At 43.0% G+C, this 19,778-nt stretch overlaps 1 long non-coding RNA gene across 1 annotated transcript in view; it reads left to right on the top strand.

Moving 5' to 3' along the window:
• Positions 1-18,231: 18,231 nt before the first annotated feature.
• Positions 18,232-19,778, top strand: part of LOC141277363 (uncharacterized) — a 94,327-nt gene continuing 92,780 nt past the window's right edge. Inside the window, exon 1 of the long non-coding RNA XR_012328639.1 lies at positions 18,232-18,501. This is a non-coding gene — a long non-coding RNA (uncharacterized lncRNA). The remainder of the gene's footprint in view (positions 18,502-19,778) is intronic.

The raw sequence follows: 19,778 nt of genomic DNA on the forward strand, positions 1-19,778 counted from the left end.
ACTGACCACTCTTTGGTTTTTTTTGTACCAAGCCCCATACTGAGTACTTTACAAAGAGTGTCTCACTTAACTCTCACAGCAGCCGTGAGGTGGTAGTAACAAAGGAAAAAAATTCAGTACAAAATAAAAGTTTGTGGTCAGATTCTTTTTCTTTTTTTGGAACTGATTTTAGACTTACACAAGAGTGGTAAGGATAGTACGGAGCACCCCTCTATACCTTTCACCCAACTTCCCCTAATGCTAAAGTCTTATGAAACCATAGTACAATGATTGAAACCGGAAAATTAACATTGATTCGAAGCTATTGACTAATCTACAGATCTCATTCAAATTTTGCCAGTTTTCCCACTAAGATCCTTTCTCTGGTCCAGGATCTAATCCAGGATCCCACATTGCTTTCCGTAGTCCTATCTATCTAATCTACTTCAATCTGGGATAGCTCCTCAGGCTTTCTTTACCTTTTGTAATCTTGATACTTTTGCAAGAACTGGCCAGTTATTTTGTAGAATGTCTCTCAGTTTGGGTTTGCCTAATGTTTTCTCATGAATACCGCGGAAGTGATGTTTTGCCCCTACTCATTGCATTATACGAGGCGGTATCTGTTTTCAGTGGTGGTTTATTTTTCAAAAATAATAGCAAGTGATATTAGTATGTCTAAACAGAGACTGCAAAGTTTCATTTTTTTTAATTGAAATATAGTTGTTGTACAATGTTGTGTCAATCTCTGCTGTACAGCAAAGTGACTCCGTTCTACACATGTATACATTTTTTAAAAATATTCTTTTCCGTGATGGTTTATCCCAGGAGATTGGATATAGTTCCCTGTGCTATACAGTAGGACCTTGCTGTTTCTCTATTCTAAATATAATAGCTTGCATCTACCAACCCCCAATTGCGTTATACCAGGAGGTATCTGATGTCCATATGTCTTGGGGACATATGTGTGGCTGAGGTTTGGGAAACCCTTCCACAGGCAGAGGTAGTTGGTGGCTGTCCCCTGGTAGCATTAGCGACGTGGATTCATGTCTGAACAACAGTTCCCCCATCCTGGCCTCCTGCAGAAGGCTGGCCATCCTTGGCCCGTGTCATAAGTCATGGCCCAGCTCCATAGTGGCCCTTATGGGGCTTTTTGTTGGGGTGGTCGCCCCAACCCCAGGAAACCAGTGTCTGCATCCCATCCCCCTGCCCCCGCAGTTGATCCTGAATGGTGACTGGGCTAAGACTCTATTTAGCTTTGATTCCCGTGCTTTCTCAGAAACCCTCCCGCGAGTTCAGATGAACCGTGTGAGGCAGCTCTTTGGATTTGATCTTCCGTCGGATGAAGCTTTTTAGGTTAGAAAATAAAGACGTCCCAAGCAGGTGGGAGCCATGATGCCCTCAACGGAGGCATCTCTGCAGTTTTTCCTTTCATCCCCCAAAGCGATTTTCCCAACTGATCTTGTTCACCATCTGTTGCCAAACTATTGCTTTGTTTGACTTTCTTTCCCTTCATGCTCAGGAAAATGTACTGTGAAATCACAACCTGTCTTCCCTCTGTGATCTGAAGAAACACTCTCTTTTGGCTTCTTTCCCACCTGGATTCTCCCTGGAGCTCGGGGGAAGCTGCTGGGGTCTTGGATCTGCTGCTGGCCCCTGGGCAGCCTGCATTGGTTCAGGTCTTGGATAATATTGTCCTGAGGAGAAAAGCCGATTACCCGAAGCTATGACTAATTAACTACCACAGAGGGCTGAATCTCAGAAGAAAATACCTGACTCTCCCCAGGGCCTGTTTAATGAGATGGTGGCTCCACAGGGAGGCCTTGGACAATTTCAAGGCCTGAAATGCATCCCACCACTCAACTCTCCCTGAATCTGGCCCCCCCCGAACATCACCTCTGCTTAACTTCTGTCTCATACACCGACTGGTTTCATATGCGGTCAAAGCTGACAGATGAAGATGAGAAATAAGTTAGCTACAATTTTTTTGTCAATATGAGTCATTCCCTCATTTTTCTCTCTTGTGTGCAAAGTCCTGGTTTAGGCACCAGAAAATGCGCAGGAGACTTTGAAGAGCCTCTATCAAGTAGAGGGAGGCAGGGAGGTCAAGTGGGCACAGTAGAAGATGACTGGCTGCTCCAGTAGAGTGATTGATTAACTCAACAACTATTTATTGAGTAATTACTATGTGCGGGGCATTGTAGTTGCTGCTGGGGAGACCGCAGTGAATTGAATGGGCCATAAATATGATTCCTGCCCTCTTGGGGCCTGGAGTTTCATTCTGAATTCCAGATAACATCAATGAAGAAAGATGAGGTTTAAGACACATGCTATGGGAATGAGGAGGAAGAGACCTAACCCAGTGTGAGGGTGAAGAATAAACTTCCAGTCGGAACTTGGATGATGGGTAGGAATTATGCTAGAAGAGCCAGAGGTGGATGGGTAGGTGTGTTTCAGGCAGGAGCAAGAGGCCACGCTGCTCAGAGATGAAGAAGCATGGTGCATGTGAGGAGCTGTTGGAAGGTCACAGTGGAACCAAGAATTCAAGGAGAAGAGTGGAGAGAGGTGAGGCTGGGGAGGGACGCAGGGAGGGCCTTGTAAGCTCAGGGGTTTTGACTCTTTCTAAGAGCAATGGGGAATGATTTCAGGGTCTCATATGAGGGGCATGGGATCAGATTTTCATTTTAGACCTGTCAATCTGGCTGCATTGTGCAGGATGGAAAAGAGAAGGCAGGAAAGGGGGCAGGGAAAACAATAGGGCAGATGTTGCAGAAGACCTGGGAAGAGATGATGGTGGCTTGGACTTGTGGTGGCTTGGACTTGGGTAGGATGGAGAGAAATGAATGGATGGAGAAGAGGTCTTTAATACCACCCCAACCCCAGGAATAACAGCATGGGAAGTACACTGAGTCTGAGTCCTGCTAGGCCCTACACTTTTTTTTTTTTTTTAAATGGTCATATTTCTCTGTGAGGTCAGAATTTACTCTTCGTGGCAAAACCACTGTTATTGTTTAACACACAATGAGTTATAACCAATGGAGCGTGTGAGCAGAAGTGATGTAAGCTGCTTCCAGGACTGGTTTAAACACATCCCACATAACCCTATAGTCTATACCCAAGAGGGTGATTTTATAAGATGGAAAGAGCCTGGATCCCTGAGTCCCCACTTGGAGGAGAGCCCCAAGGACAACTTCCTAGCTTGCTTTGGCTGTGACGTGAACAAGAAACCAACCTGTATTTTGTTAAGTCACTGAGATTTGTTTTAAAATTCAAGTATAGTTTTACAATGCTGTGCTAGTTTCTGGTGTGCAGCAAAGTGACTCAGTTATATATATGTATACATATATACGTATACATGTATATATTCTTTTTCAGATTCTTTTCCATAATAGGTTATCACAAGATATTGTATATAGTTCCCTGTGCTATACAGTAGGACCTTGTTTTTCTATCTGTTTTATATATGAGTGTGTACCTGCTAAACCCAAACTCCTGATTTATTCCTCCCCCACCTTTCCCCTTTGGTAACCGTAAGTTTTTTTTTTTTCTCTGTCTGTGAGTCTGTTTCTGTTTTGTAAATAAGTTCATTTGTATCATTTTTTAGATTCTACATATAAGTTATATCATATGATATTTGTCTTTCTCTGTTTGACTTACTTCACTTAGTATGATAATCTCTAGGTCCAACCATGTTACTGCAAAGGGCATTCTTTTTTATGGGTGAGTAATATTCCACTGTATATATATGTGCCCCATCTTCTTTATCCATTCATCTGTCAATGGACATTTAGGTTGTTTCCATGTCTTGGCTATTGTAAATAGTGCTGCTATGAACACTGGGATGCATGTATCTTTTCAAATGAGAGATTTATCCTTATATATGCCCAGGAGTGAGATATATGGTTCATACGGTAACTCTATTTTTAGGTTTTTAAGGAACCTTCATACTGTTTTCCATAATGGCTGCACCAATTTACATTTACCACCAACAGTGTAGGAGGGTTCCTTTTTCTCCACACCCTCTCCAGCATTGTTTTTTTGTAGACTTTTTGATGATGTCCATTCTGACCAGTATGAGGGGATACCTCATTGTAGTTTTGATTTGCATTTCCCTAATAATTAGCCGTGTCGAGCATCTTTTCATGGGGTCACCGAGATTTTGAAGTTATTCATTACAGAAGCTGATGTTAATTCCCAGGCCAACCGTAAACCAGCTGGACTCATAGTTTTCCTACCTCTTCCATGGCGCTTCAATGGCTTCCAACTCCCTTCAGCCAGGGAAGAGGGAAGGGTCACATTTCAGACACAGATGGAACAGGACTGGGATGTCAATGAGGTGGGGAAAGAAGTAAAGGCAGTCATACGGATACGGAAATGTATATACACACAGAGATGCCAGGCGTGATCAACCAAGCTCCCTACACAGGTCTGGAAAATCACTTAGCAATAATGATAAAGATAATAATCAAATTGAAATCTCCTTGGTGTCAAGGACTGTACTAGTATTTCATTAAACCCCATCCACCAGATGGCTACTCTTATGATCCTTTTTTTTTTCACATGAGAAAACTGAGGCCTAGTGAGGGTGGGTAACTTTCCCGAGGCCATACAGGATTTGAGCCCAGGATCCTGACTCAGGAATCTGCCCTCTTAGCCACAACACAAAGACAAAGACACGACGACAGAGTGCTGGGGATGGGAACACGCACGCACACCTGACAGAGACAGAGAGGGTCTTGACTGTCCTTGTCCCGAGTGTGAATACCATTCCATTTTTGGGAAAGAGATGGCCCGATTGCAGTGGTGACAAGAACAGAGTATTACTTTTAACAAAGACTTACTTTAATGAAATCCTCAGCTGGCTCAGGACATTTTGTTTCTCTCTGGATAACTTCCTGATGCTATCATTTTTGCATACCCTGTTTATTTCACCTGCTCTGTCTTTCCCTGGCCCATAAAGGTTTGTTTGATGTTCCTTAGATACAAATGCTCCTTCCCCGAATAGCAAATAGGAGGCACCCTTCAGAGGAATTTATGCTTTTCCTCTTGTTCTTCCAGTTTCTAAATGGGATACTTCCCTAGAAGGTGCTTCTTCTCTGTCCGGTCCTGAAATTTCTTAGCAAATGGGTTGTCTGCTGAGTACATGGGCTTGGTTTTTCAGACCCTGGGCTTAAGGTGTCACTCAGACTCTGGCCTCTGAAGCACTGGGGTCCTCAGAGTGGAGAGGTCATTAGCAATGAGCAGCCCTGCCTTGGCACATTTGTGGGTGTGGGGAGTAGTTCCTATGGGTAGTGACTGGGCTAAGAGTTTCCAGGTTGGTCATGACTCTGAAGGTCACCTCTTCCAACGCCCATCAGTTCCAGTCACTAATGCCGCAAAACTGAATGATATAATGCAACCATTTTATTACGCTTAAAGATTCTGTGGGTCAGGAATTTGGACAGGACCCAGCAGGGATAGTGTATCTCTCCTCCACGATGTCTGGGGCCTCAGCCGGGCAGACTTGAAAGCTGGTGGAGGTAGGGGATTGCTACTTGATGGCTTTGGAGATGTCTTCATTCATATCTGAGGCTGACACAGGCTGTCATCTGAGCTGTGTGCCGGAGCCCTTGTACTTGGCATCCCCATGTGGTTTCTCTACATAGGCTGCTTTGGGATTGCACACAGCACGGTGACTGCGTTCCAAGAGTAAGCATCCCAAGAGAGGCAAGGCAACGTGCGTGGCACTTTGTCACCTAGCCTTGGAGGTCACATAATGTTACTTCTATCGTGCTCCATTGGCTGAGGCAGTCACAAATGTCAATGGAGAAGAGGCGAGATTCCAGAAGAGGGTGTGGGGCAGCAGACATCATTTGAGCCAACTTTGGAAAATACAGTGTCACACCATTTTATATGTGAATCCCTTCCTTGTAGCTTATCCTATGTCCACGTGGCCTCCATGCCTCCGTGACCAGTTACAGTTCTTTGATTTTAAGCAACAGAAGCCAATTCTGGGTAACTTAAGCTACAGGGGATTTCCTGGCACAAGGTGGGGGGTATTGAAGGCTTGACATAAAGAAGCACCACTGCACCACCAGAGGCAGAAGAGCAGGAATGTCTTATCTAGGCTCTGTCTGGGGAAATACATGAATCCCAACTCACATCTGAGTCTCTTAGTCACTCTGTCCACGATTTAAGTAATGAGGAGGGAAGATCTGAACGGACTTGCTTGCTCCATGGACTGAACCACTTACTACCTGCTTAACTTTGAGCAAGTCACTTAGCTGTTTCGTGGCTCAGTTTCCTCACCCGTCAAACGAGGACACTAATAGTAGCTACTTCCTAGGGTATGTGAAATTAAATAAGATGCTGCTTACAAAGTGCTCAGCCCAAGGTCCAGCACATGATAAATGTTCAGTATTAACTAACAACAGCTACTACTGTTATTACTGCAACAACTATTATTATCCATATTTTGGTTGGCTTACAGAGTTAGGCACAGAGTGGATGCTCAGTCAATAGTATTGAATGAATGAACGAACAAAGAAACGAATGGCTCTGCTCTAATACATGGCAATCAGGTTATTCAAAGCCATCTTTGGACACTTTTTATAACTAGATCAGAACAAGAAAAATCAACCTACAGGAATCTCAGTGCATTTAAATACTGGATCCACCCTCCTGAATAACTGATTTCTACCTCTCCTGTCCTCATTCTGAAAAATAATCCCTGGGATTGCTCCTTGCCGGAGTCCTTGACAAATGCTGCAAACAGTAAACAAAGAACTCCGTCCCAAGGAGATGAATAATCTACCAACAGGTTTGTATTCCACATCAATTCTTGTGTCATATTTGATTAATTTTATATCTAGCTTCATTACATCTCATCCCTCATTTCAAAGGTGTCCTTCAGACGGAACACTGAAGGAGGCAGAGAGGGGCGACTGAACAGGGAAGAAACAGATGCAGAGAAGTCATGCACGCACCAAAGGAGGAGTGACTGAGAAATTTAGCACTCTCAGAGTCTCCCTGGTGCTCACAGAATGAGTTCATTGCTGGCGCAGCGGCATCTCCCGGGCTTGAGTCAGGGCGCCCCAGCCACTGCAAGAGAGATGGCCACTTTACACACTATTAATCAGCAGAGTGCCCGGGAAATGCTGACCCACTTAGCTGTGACACCCAAGCAGGTGACCGCTCCTGGAGCTAACAGAACCTGGCCCGGGGGGCACACGTCTCCAGGCGGGCTGTCTGGGGCTCTGTGATCTCTGCTTGGGTGACCGTGCAGCCAAAGGTAAAGAATCTAGCTCCTCGGCTAAGAAGTTGCTTAAATGGGTCAGGGCAAGATTTAACTCTTTCTGGAATACCTCAATTCTGGATCCTTCTTCATCAGGGCTGACGACATCCTCCTTCCCATCTCCTCTCCCTCCTGCTTCTCCCCATGTCCCACCTCATCTTGGAACTCTGAGGAATCATCTAGCATTTATTTAATTCATTTCAATAATTATTTATTGAGTAGTGTGGCAGGCACCTCAGGTGTTGGTGTCAGGTCTGTCCCATTGGTTCACCTCTAATTTCAGCTGCAACTATATAGATGTGTGACCATAGCTGTGACTATGGGTGGAGGCTGAGCTTGGGTCTTGGCCCTAGACGGTGCCCTGATCCTGGTCACAGGCTGAATCCCAACTCTCAGCATAGACAGAGCCCTGATCCTGGTCACAGGCTGAACCCCAACTCTCAGCATAGACTGAGCCCTGATCCTGGTCACAGGCTGAACCCCAACTCTCAGCATAGGCTGAGCTCTGATCACAAGAGAACATGGTGGGAGAAGGATTGAGAATGGCTCAGCTCAGGTCACCCCCACTTCTGTAGTCACAGGTGGGATCCATGCCCTCTCAGTGAGACACAAGGAGAGGAGGGATCAGGGTAAGGGCCTCCTGTTCATGTCCAAAGATAGTGACAATTATAGCAGCCTGCATTTTCAAGTTTCTAACTCAGAAAAAGCCACTGCAGTTCCAGGCAGAGCCTAATGAGGTTTTTAGAGCTGCATCTTTCCTTTAGCTTACAGAGATTATTGTGTTTTGCAGGAAAATTAACTGGCAATTAAATTTCTGAGAAAGTGTTTGAAACTCCTACAAGCTGTGCCTCATTGTTTTTCCAGATTGGGTGCACAATGTAATAATTCCATCTGCAAATTAATTTTCTCTCACTCTCAGCTTCTGATGTAACTGCAGTGTCATTCATTTAGTTATTCATTCATCCTTTTATTCTGTGCACATTTACTGTGTATCTCGTGTGGACCAGGCAGTCTGGGGAAGACAGAGGTTGGTCAGACACAGCCTCTGTCCTGCAGGCACCTCCCTGTCTGGAAGGAAGGCAGAATTTTCTCAGAAATAAAGGTCACAGGAGACAGAATGTGACCATTCCTTTCAAAGGACATGGATAGGGCTTTGGACTTCCAGATAGGGGAAGGATAACTCCTGACTTTCTGTGGACAAAGAATAGAAGGAAAGCTGAAGATGATAGGAACTGACATTTTTTTCTCCTTTTTTGTTGAAATATAGTTGCTGTACAACATTATATAAGTTACAATATAGCAATTCACAATTTTTAAAGGTTATACTCCATTTATAGTTATTATAAAATATTGGCTGTATTCCCCTGTTGTACAATATATCCTGGTAGCTTATACCCTAATAGTTTGTACCTCTTAATCTCCTACCCCTATATCGTCCTTCCCCCCTTCCCCCTCTCCACTGGTGAACACTAGTTTGTTCTCTCTATCTGTGAGTCTGCTTCTTTTTTGTTATATTCGCTAGTTTGTTGTATTTTTTAGATTCCACATATAAGTGATAGCATACAGTATTTGTCTTTCTCTGTCTGACTTATTTCACTTAGCATAATATGCTCCAAGTGCATCCATGTTACTGCAAATTTCTTTCTCTTTTACGTCCAAGTAGTATTCTAGTGTGTGTGTGTGTGTGTGTGTGTATACCACATCTTTATCCATTCATCTGTTGAAGGACACAGGTTGCTTCCATATCTAGGCAATTGTGAATAGTGCTGCAATGAACATTGGGGTGCATGTATCTTTTTGAATTAGTGTTTTTGTTTTTTTCAGGTATATATCCAGGAGTGGAATTGCTGGGTCCTATGGTAGTAGCTAACATTTATTGAGCACATGCTGTATGCCAGACCCTGCCGTGGGTGTTTTGCACATGGGATCTCATTCAATCCTTAGAACAGTCCTGTGAGGTAAGGTTGTTACCCCCACTTACAGATGGGGAAACTAAGGCTCAGACTGGTTAGATGATTTTCTTGGGATCATGTAGCTAGCAAGTGTCAGAGTCTGTACTGGAACTCAGAACTGTCTGATTAAAACATTTCCCACTAAACATGCTACTTCTCTAAGGATGATTTCTTTGCCATGTGGTTTGTAGCCTTCCTGCTTCCCACCAACACAAATGAAGGAGCTGGTGAGGGTCTGGGTGGCAGATATTCCAAGAATGAAGTGACTTCAAATGTGCTCTGAAGAAAGAAGCTGCTGAGATTGGAGGAGAGATGGATAATCTATCATGTTTTGAGTATCTGCTGAGTGTCTATTTGATGCTTTCCATACATTTGTCCGTTTAATCCTCACATCCGCTCTGTGAGTTAGGCACTATTATCTGCATTTTTTAAAAAAAAGAAATGCAGACTTAGAGAAATAAAATGACCCATCCAAGGTCACATGACTGGTAGATGGTGGAGGCGTGATTCAAGCTCAGGTCTGTCTGATTCTGAAATCTGACTTTTTTTCATCTCACCGTGTTACCTTTTATGTGGTGTGGTGTACATTCAGCCTCAGAGTGTGATGGGCTGTCACAGGGTGTACGATGGACGTTGTTCTTTTGGTTAGTTTCTGTGGTTAGGAATAAAGAAGAAGGGATGATTTATTCTGACACTACGCCCTGATAGAGTCAGGATTCATCCTGATTCTATGTTGCAGTCCCTAGCTGGATCCTCAGACAGAGCCAATCATCTTGTCTACCTCTTTCTGCGAGGTCCTAACCTATCCCATGGTAACTACTAATGCCTGGACAGAGACGATACTCTATCCTACCTGGATTCTTGCCCTGAGCTTCAGACCTACATGTTTGTCTCCTGGACACCTCCTTCCACATGACCTAGGAATGTAAACCCAGCCCAGGAATGCAAACATGGCATGCCCAAATGATATCACCTTTTCCTTTATTCCTGCCCTGCCACTACGTTCATCAGGACCGTTTTTTTAGATTCCATATATATGCGTTAGCATACGGTATTTGTCTTTCTCTTTCTGACTTACTTCACTCTGTATGACAGACTCTAGGTCTATCCACCTCATTACAAATAGCTCAATTTCGTTTCTTTTTATGGCTGAGTAATATTCCATTGTATATATATGTGCCACATCTTCTTTATCCATTCATCCGTTGATGGACACTTAGGTTGCTCCCATGTTCTGGCTATGGTAAATAGAACTGCAATGAACTTTGGGGTACATGTGGTTTTGAATTATGGTTTTCTCAGGGTATATGCCCAGTAGTGGGATTGCTGGGTCATATGGTAGTTCTATTTTTAGTGTCTTAAGGAAGCTCTATACTGTTCTCCATGGTGGCTGTATCAATTTACATTCCCACCAACACGGCAAGAGGGTTCCCTTTTCTCCACACCCTCTCCAGCACTTATTGTTTCTAGATTTTTTTAATCATGGCCATTCTGACTGGTGTGAGGTGATACCTCCTTGTGGTTTTGACTTGCGTTTCTCTGATGGTTAGTGATGTTGAGCATCTTTTTCTGTGTTTGTTTCTGCCTCTGCTCTTCATCCAAGCAGTCTTTATGTTGTAGCCAGAGCAGTGGTACTGGGGACATGGGCTCTGAACCAGTCATGTGCTTTCACCTATGGCACACTACTTTACCTCTGCGTCTCATTTCCCTTGTAAGTGAAATGAAGACAACAGAATCTACCTAGTAAGGTTGTTGTGTGAATTTTCAGAGTGGGAAGTGGGAAGCATGTAGAAAAGGATCTGGTTCATAATCGACATTCAATAACTGTGAGCTAATGCTATTGTTATTTAGGTAAATTTGAGGATGCCCTACGGCTGCTCACATTTTCTTTCTTTTTTGATTGTTTCTCATTTCCTCCAGAATGAAATCTAAGCTTCTTATCAGGCCTTTTTTTATCAGGCCTCTGACTATCTGTCTAGTATCATGTCCTGGTGTCATGGAACTCATCCCTAGCCCCTGTCTCTAACTCCCATCTTTCCCCACGTTTATTTATTTAACATCTTTATTGGAATATAATTGCTTTACAATGGTGTGTTAGTTTCTGCTTTACAACAAAATGAATCAGTTATATATATATATATATATATATATATATATATATATATATATATATATATATATATATACACACACATATGTTCCCATATCTCTTCCCTCTTGTGTCTCCCTCCCTCCCACCCTCCCTATCCCACCCCTCCAGGCGATCACAAAGCACCGAGCTGATCTCCCTGTGCTATGCAGCTGCTTCCCACTAGCTATCTACCTTACGTTTGGTAGTGTATATATGTACATGCCTCTCTCTCACTTTGTCACAGCTTACCCTTCCCCCTCCCCATATCCTCAGGTCCATTCTCTAGTAGGTCTGTGTCTTTATTCGTCTTATCCCTAGGTTCTTCATGACATTTTGTTTTTCTTAAAGTCCATATATATGTGTTAGCATACGGTATTTGTCTTTCTCTTTTTGACTTACTTCACTCTGTATGACAGACTCTAGGTCTATCCACCTCATTACAAATAGCTCAATTTCGTTTCTTTTTATGGCTGAGTAATATTCCATTGTATATATGTGCCACATCTTCTTTATCCATTCATCCATTGATGGACACTTAGGTTGTTTCCATCTCCGAGCTATTGTAAATAGAGCTGCAATGAACATTTTGGTACATGACTCTTTTTGAATTATGGTTTTCTCAGGGTATATGCCCAGGAGTGGGATTGCTGGGTCATATGGTAGTTCTATTTGTAGTTTTTCAAGGAACCTCCATACTCTTCTCCACAGTGGCTGTATCATTTTACATTCCCACCAACAGTGCAAGAGGGTTCCCTTTTCTCCACACCCTCTCCAGCATTTATTGTTTCTAGATTTTTTGATGATGGCCATTCTGACTGGTGTGAGATGATATCTCATTGTAGTTTTGATTTGCATTTCTCTAATGATTAGTGATGTTGAGCATTCTTTCATGTGTTTGTTGGCAGTCTGTATATCTTCTTTGGAGAAATGTCTATTTAGGTCTTCACCCCATTTTTGGATTGGGTTGTTTGTTTTTTTGTTATTAAGCTGCATGAGCTGCTTATAAATTTTGGAGATTAATCCTTTGTCAGTTGCTTCATTTGCAAATATTTTCTCCCATTCTAAGGGTTGTCTTTTCGTCTTGTTTATGGTTTCCTTTGCTGTGCAAAAGCTTTGAAGTTTCATTAGGTCCCATTTGTTTATTTTTGTTTTTATTTCCATTTCTCTAGGAGGTGGATCAAAAAGGATCTTGCTGTGATTTATGTCATAGAGTGTCCTGCCTATGTTTTCCTCTAAGAGTTTGATAGTTTCTGGCCTTATATTTAGGTCTTTAACCCATTTTGAGCTTATTTTTGTGTATGGTGTTAGGGAGTGATCTAATTTCATACTTTTACATGTACCTGTCCAGTTTTCCCAGCACCACTTATTGAAGAGGCTGTCCTTTCTCCACTGTACATTCCTGCCTCCTTTATCAAAGATAAGGTGACCATATATGCGTGGGTTTATCTCTGGGCTTTCTATCCCGTTCCATTGATCTATCTTTCTGTTTTTGTGCCAGTACCATACTGTCTTGATTACTGTAGCTTTGTAGTACAGTCTGAAGTCAGGGAGCCTGATTCCTCCAGCTCCGTTTTTCGTTCTCAAGATTGCTTTGGCTATTCGGGGTCTTTTGTGTTTCCATACAAATTGTGAAAGTTTTTGTTCTAGTTCTGTGAAAAATGCCCGTGGTAGTTTGATAGAGATTGCATTGAATCTGTAGATTGCTTTGGGTAGTAGAGTCATTTTCACAATGTTGATTCTTCCAATCCAAGAACATGGTATATCTCTCCGTCTGTTTGTATCATCTTTAATTTCTTTTATCAGTGTCTTATAATTTTCTGCATACAGGTCTTTTGTCTCCTTAGGTAGGTTTATTCCTAGATATTTTATTCTTTTTGTTGCAATGGTAAATGGGAGTGTTTTCTTGATTTCACTTTCAGATTTTTCATCATTAGTATATAGGAATGCCAGATATTTCTGTGCCTTAATTTTGTATCCTGCTACTTTACCAAATTCATTGATTAGCTCTAGCAGTTTTCTGGTAGCATCTTTAGGATTCTCTATGTATAGTATCATGTCATCTGCAAACAGTGACATCTTTACTTCATCTTTTCTGATTTGGATTCCTTTTATTTCCTTTTCTTCTCTGATTGCTGTGGCTAAAACTTCCAAAAACTATGTTGAATAAGAGTGGTGAGAGTGGGCAAACTTGTCTTGTTCCTGATCTTAGTGGAAATGCTTTCAGTTTTTCACCATTGAGGACGATGTTGGCCGTGGGTTTGTCATATATGGCCTTTATTATGTTGAGGAAAATTCCCTCTATGCCTACTTTCTGCAGGGTTTTTATCATAAATGGGTGTTGAATTTTGTCGAAAGCTTTCTCTGCATCTATTGAGATGATCATATGGTTTTTCTCCTTCAGTTTGTTAATATGGTGTATCACGTTGTTTGATTTGCGTATATCGAAGAATCCTTGCATTCCTGGAATAAACCCCACTTGATCATGGTGTATGATCCTTTTAATGTGCTGTTGGATTCTGTTTGCTAGTATTTTGTTGAGGATTTTTGCATCTATGTTCATCAGTGATATTGGCCTGTAGTTTTCTTTCTTTGTGACATCCTCGTCTGGTTTGGCTATCAGGGTGATGGTGGCCTCGTAGAATGAGTTTGCGAGTGTTCCTCCCTCTGTTATATTTTGGAAGAGTTTGAGAAGGATACGTGTTAGCTCTTCTCTAAATGTTTGATAGAATTCTCCTGTGAAGCCATCTGGTCCTGGGCTTTTGTTTGTTGGAAGATTTTTAATCACAGTTTCAATTTCAGTGCTTGTGATTGGTCTGTTCATATTTTCTATTTCTTCCTGATTCAGTCTTGGCAGGTTGTGCATTTCTAAGAATTTGTCCATTTCATTTGCATAGAGTTGCTTGTAGTAATCTCTCATGATCTTTTGTATTTCTGCAGTGTCAGTTGTTATTTCTCCTTTTTCATTTCTAATTCTATTGATTTGAGTCTTCTCCCTTTTTTTCTTGATGAGTCTGGCTAATGGGTTATCTATTTTGTTTATCTTCTCAAAGAACCAGCTTTTAGTTTTATTGATCTTTGTTATCATTTCCTTCATTTCTTTTTCATTTATTTCTGATCTGATTTTTATGATTTCTTTCCTTCTGTTAACTTTGGGTTTTTTTTTTTGTTGTTGTTCTTCTTTCTGTAATTGCTTTAGGTGCAAGGTTAGGTTGTTTATTCGAGATGTTTCCTGTTTCTTAAGGTAGGAGTGTATTGCTATAAACTTCCCTCTTAGAACTGCTTTTGCAGCATCCCATAGATTTTGGGTCATCGTATCTCCATTGTCATTTGTTTCTAGGTATTTTTAAATTTCCTATTTGATTTCTTCAGTGATCCCTTCGTTATTAAGTAGTGTATTGTTTATCCTCCATGTGTTTGTATTTTTTACAGATCTTTTCCTGTAATTGATATCTAGTCTCATAGCGTTGTGGTCGGAAAAGATACTTGATACAATTTTGGTTTTCTTAAATTACCAAGGCTTGATTTGTGACCCAAGATATGATCTATCTTGGAGAATGTTCCATGAGCACCAGAGAAAAATGTGTATTTTGTTGTTTTTGGATGGAATGTCCTATAAATATCAATTAAGTCCATCTTGTTTAATGTATCATTTAAAGCTTGTGTTTCCTTATTTATTTTCATTTTGGATCATCTGTCCATTGGTGAAAGTGGGGTGTTAAAGTCCCCTACTATGAATGTGTTACTGTCGATTTCCCCTTTTATGGCTGTTAGTATTTGCCTTATGTATTGAGGTGCTCCTATGTTGGGTGCATAAATATTTACAATTGTTATATCTTCTTCTTGGATCGATTCCTTGATCATTATGTAGTGTCCTTCTTTGTCTCTTCTAATAGTCTTTATTTTAAAGTCTATTTTGTCTGAAATGAGAATTGCTACTCCAGCTTTCTTTTGGTTTCCATTTGCATGAAGTATCTTTTTCCATCCCCTTACTTTCAGTCTGTATGTGTCTCTAGGTCTGAAGTGGGTCTCTTGTAGACAGCAAATATATGGGTCTTGTTTTTGTATCCATTCAGCCAATCTGTGTCTTTTGGTGGGAGCATTTAGTCCATTTACATTTAAGGTAATTATCGATATGTATGTTCCTATTCCCATTCTCTTAATTGTTTTGGGTTCGTTATTTTAGGTCTTTTCCTTCTCTTGTGTTTCTTGCCTAGAGAAGTTCCTTTAGCAGTTGTTGTAGAGCTGGTTTGGTAGTGCTGAACTCTCTCAGCTTTTGCTTGTCTGTAAAGGTTTTAATTTCTCCATCAAATCTGAATGAGAAAAAAAAATCTGAATGAGATCCTTGCTGGGTAGAGTAATCTTGGTTGCAGGTTTTTCTCCTTCATCACTTTAAATATGTCCTGCCAGTCCCTTCTGGCTTGCAGAGTTTCTGCTGAAAGATCAGCTGTTAACCTTATGGGGATTCCCTTGTGTATTATTTGTTGTTTTTCCCTTGCTGCTTTTAATATGTTTTCTTTGTATTTAATTTTTGACAGTTTGATTAATATGTGTCTTGTCATATTTCTCCTTGGATTTATCCTGTATGGGACTCTCTGCACTTCCTGGACTTGATTAACTATTTCCTTTCCCATGTTAGGGAAGTTTTCAACTATAATCTCTTCAAATATTTTCTCAGTCCCTTTCTTTTTCTCTTCTTCTGGAATCCCTATAATTCGAATGTTGGTGCGTTTAATTTGTCCCAGAGGTTTCTGAGACTGTCCTCAGTTCTTTTCATTCTTTATTTTACTCTGCAGTATTTATTTCCACTATTTTATCTTCCAGGTCACTTATCCGTTCTTCTGCCTCAGTTATTCTGCTATTGATCCCATCTAGAGTATTTTTCATTTCATTTATTGTGTTGTTCATCATTGTTTCATCTTTAGTTCTTCTAGGTCCTTGTTAAATGTTTCTTGCATTTTGTCTATTCTATTTCCAAGATTTTGGATCATCTTTACTATCATTATTCTGAATTCTTTTTCAGGTAGACTGCCTATTTCCTCTTCATTTGTTAGGTCTGGTGGGTTTTTATCTTGCTCCTTCATCTGCTGTGTGTTTTTCTGTCTTCTCATTTTGCTTATCTTACTGTGTTTGGGGTCTCCTTTTTGCAGGCTGCAGGTTCGTAGTTCCCATTGTTTTCGGTGTCTGTCCCCAGTGGCTAAGGTTGGTTCAGTGGGTTGTGTAGGCTTCCTGGTGGAGGGGACTAGTGCCTGTGTTCTGGTGGATGAGGCTGGATCTTGTCTTTCTGGTGGGCAGGACCACGTCTGATGGTGTGTTTTGGGGTGTCTGTGGACTTATTATGATTTTAGGCAGCCTCTCTGCTAATGGGTGGGGTTGTGTTCCTGTCTTGCTAGTTGTTTGGCATAGGATGTTCAGTACTGTAGCTTGCTGGTCGTTGAGTGAAGCTGGGTGCTGGTGTTGAGACGGAGATCTCTGGGAGATTTTCGCCATTTGATATTATGTGGAGCTGGGAGGTCTCTTGTGGACTAGTGTCCTGAAGTTGGCTCTCCCACCTCAGAGGCACAGCACTGACTCCTGGCTGCAGCACCAAGAGCCTTTCATCCACACGGCTCAGAATAAAAGGGAGAAAAAGTAGAAAGAAAGAATTAGTAGAAGTATAAAGAAAGAAAGAAAGAAAGGAGGGAGGGAAGGAGGGAGGGAGGGAGGGAGGAGGGAAGGAAGGAAAAAAGAAAGAAAGAAGATAAAGTAAAATAAAATAAAGTAAGATAAAATATAATAAAGTTATTAAAATAAAAAAATAATTATTAAGAGAAAAAAAAAACGTACGGATAGAGCCCTAGGACAAATGGTGGAAGCAAAGCTATACAGACAAAATCTCACACAGAAGCATACACATACACACTCACAAAAAAAGGAAAAGGGGAAAAAATCATAAATCTTGCTCTCAAAGTCCACCTCCTTAATTTGGGATGACTCGTTGTCTGTTCATGTATTCCACAGATGCAGGTACATCAAGTTGATTGTGGAGATTTAATCCGCTGCTCCTGAGGCTGCTGGGAGAGATTCCCTTTCTCTTCTTTGTTCTCACAGCTCCAAGGGGCTCAGCTTCGGATTTGGCCCCGTCTCTGCGTGTAGGTCACCGGAGGGTGTCTGTTCTTCGCTCAGACAGGACGGGGTTAAAGGAGCCGCTGATTCGGGGGCTCTGGCTCACTCAGGCCGGCAGCGGGGGGTGGGGGGGGCGCGGGGAGGGAGGGGCATGGAGTGCGGGGCGGGCCTGCAGCGTCAGAGGCGGCGTGACGTTCCACCAGCGTGAGGCGCGCCGTGCGTTCTCCCGGGGAAGTTGTCCCTGGATCCCGGGACCCTGGCAGTGGCGGCCTGCGCAGGCTCCCTGGAAGGCGGGTATGGATAGTGACCTGTGCTCGCACACAGGCTTCTTGGTGGCGGCAGCAGCAGCCTTAGCGTCTCATGCACGTCTCTGGGGTCCGCGCTTTTAGCCGCGGCTCGCGCCTGTCTCTGGAGCTCCTTTAAGCAGCGCTCTTAATCCCCTCTCCTCGCGCACCAGGAAACAAAGAGGGAAGAAAAAGTCTCTTGCCTTTTCGGCAGGTCCAGACTTTTCCTCGGACTCCCTCCCGGCCAGCCGTGGCGCACTAGCCCCCTTCAGGCTGTGTTCACGCCGCCAACCCTAGTCCTCTCCCTGCGCTCCGACTGAAGCCCGAGCCTCAGCTCCCAGCCCCGCCCGCCCCGGCGGGTGAGCAGACAAGCCTCTCGGCTGGTGAGTGCCGGTCGACCCTGATCCTCTGTGCGGGAATCTCTCCTCTTTGCCCCCCGCACCCCTGTCGCTGTGCTCTCCTCCGTGGCTCCGAACTTTCCCCCTCCGCCACCCGCAGTCTCCGCCCGCGAAGGGGCTTCCTAGTGTGTGGAGACCTTTCCTCCTTCACGGCTCCCTCCCACTGGTGCAGGTCCCGTCCCTATCCTTTTGTCTCTGTTTATTCTTTTTTCTTTTGCCCTACCCAGGTACGTGGGGACTTTCTTGCCTTTTGGGAGGTCTGAGGTCTTCTGCCAGCGTTCAGTAGGTGTTCTGTAGGAGTTGTTCCACGTGTAGATGTAGCTCTGGTGTATCTGTGGGGAGGAAGGTGATCTCCGCATCTTACTCTTCTGCCATCTTCCCCCAGGTAAGTCTTGGTTGTTCCAATTTCTCCCTTTCCCCACTTTTAATTCCATCCATATTGATTGGGTTTCCAGGCTTCAGCACAGGGAGGGGAACCAAGGCAGAGCCCAACAGATTTCCTGAGTTGAGGAACTGGTACTGAGAGTCCAGGAGATGTGGAGAGGAGAGAGCTGCACAGACAGAGAGCTCTGGAGATCTCCAGAGGGTCCCACTCAAGTGTTCAATTGAGAACTGACCAGGGCCTGCATTTGAGGAAACTACCTGAGACCAGGGAAAGAACCATCCAACGGATTCGAAGTAACAATGCTCAGTGCTCGCACAGGGTTGAGAATGCCTATTCCCACCTGCCAGACTAGAAACCCTGTGATTCACAAGGTGTGTTGAGCGGAGCATTAAGAAGGCTCCAGCCTCAGCAGGAGGGAATGGTGAACTGGTATCCAATAAAAAGTTATCAGTCAGGGCTTCCCTGATGGCACAGTGGTTGAGAGTCCGCCTGCCGATGCAGGGGACACGGGTTCGTGCCCCGGTCCGGGAAGATCCCACATGCCGTGGAGCGGCTGGTCCCGTGAGCCATGGCCGCTGAGCCTGCGCGTCCGGAGCCTGTGCTCCGCAACGGGAGAGGCCACAACAGTGAGAGCCCAGCGTACTGCAAAAAAAAAAAAAAAAAAAAAGTTATCAGGCATGCAAAGAATCAGGAAAATACGACCATAATATTCGTATATTTAGACCAACCACTATCCACAGACTCTCTGGGCTTAAGAAAAACTATTCCTTAGGGAGATTACAAGAAGGAAATTGCAAACGTTTGTCAAAATATTTGGCTGCCAGAACGTTCCTGTTTGCTTAACAGAGACAAATGCATGCACGTCACAGCACTATCTGTTCGTTGTTTCATGATCCTCCCCCAAATAACAGCCTCTGTTGATACACACTGGCAATTTGAGAATAAGAAACTTTAAAAAGTAACTAGATCACCAATTCAAGACGGTGGACAATGAACGTGGGGCATCCCCATCCCCCAAGCTAACTTCCGACACAGTTAACTCTGTGTGTGTGTTGAGGATGCTTAAGATTTACTCTCAGCAATTTTCAAGTATATAATACCATATTATTAACTCTAGGCACCATGCTGTAAATTAGCTACTCTGAACTTATTCTTATAACTGAAAGTTTGTACCCTTTGATCAACACCTTCCCATTTTCCCCTCCATCCAGTCCCTACAACCACTATTCTACTCTCACTTTCTATGAAATTGGCTTTTTTTAAAAGTTCCACATATA

This window comes from Tursiops truncatus, chromosome 20, assembly GCF_011762595.2.
Source record: "Tursiops truncatus isolate mTurTru1 chromosome 20, mTurTru1.mat.Y, whole genome shotgun sequence".
NCBI lineage: Eukaryota > Metazoa > Chordata > Mammalia > Artiodactyla > Delphinidae > Tursiops > Tursiops truncatus.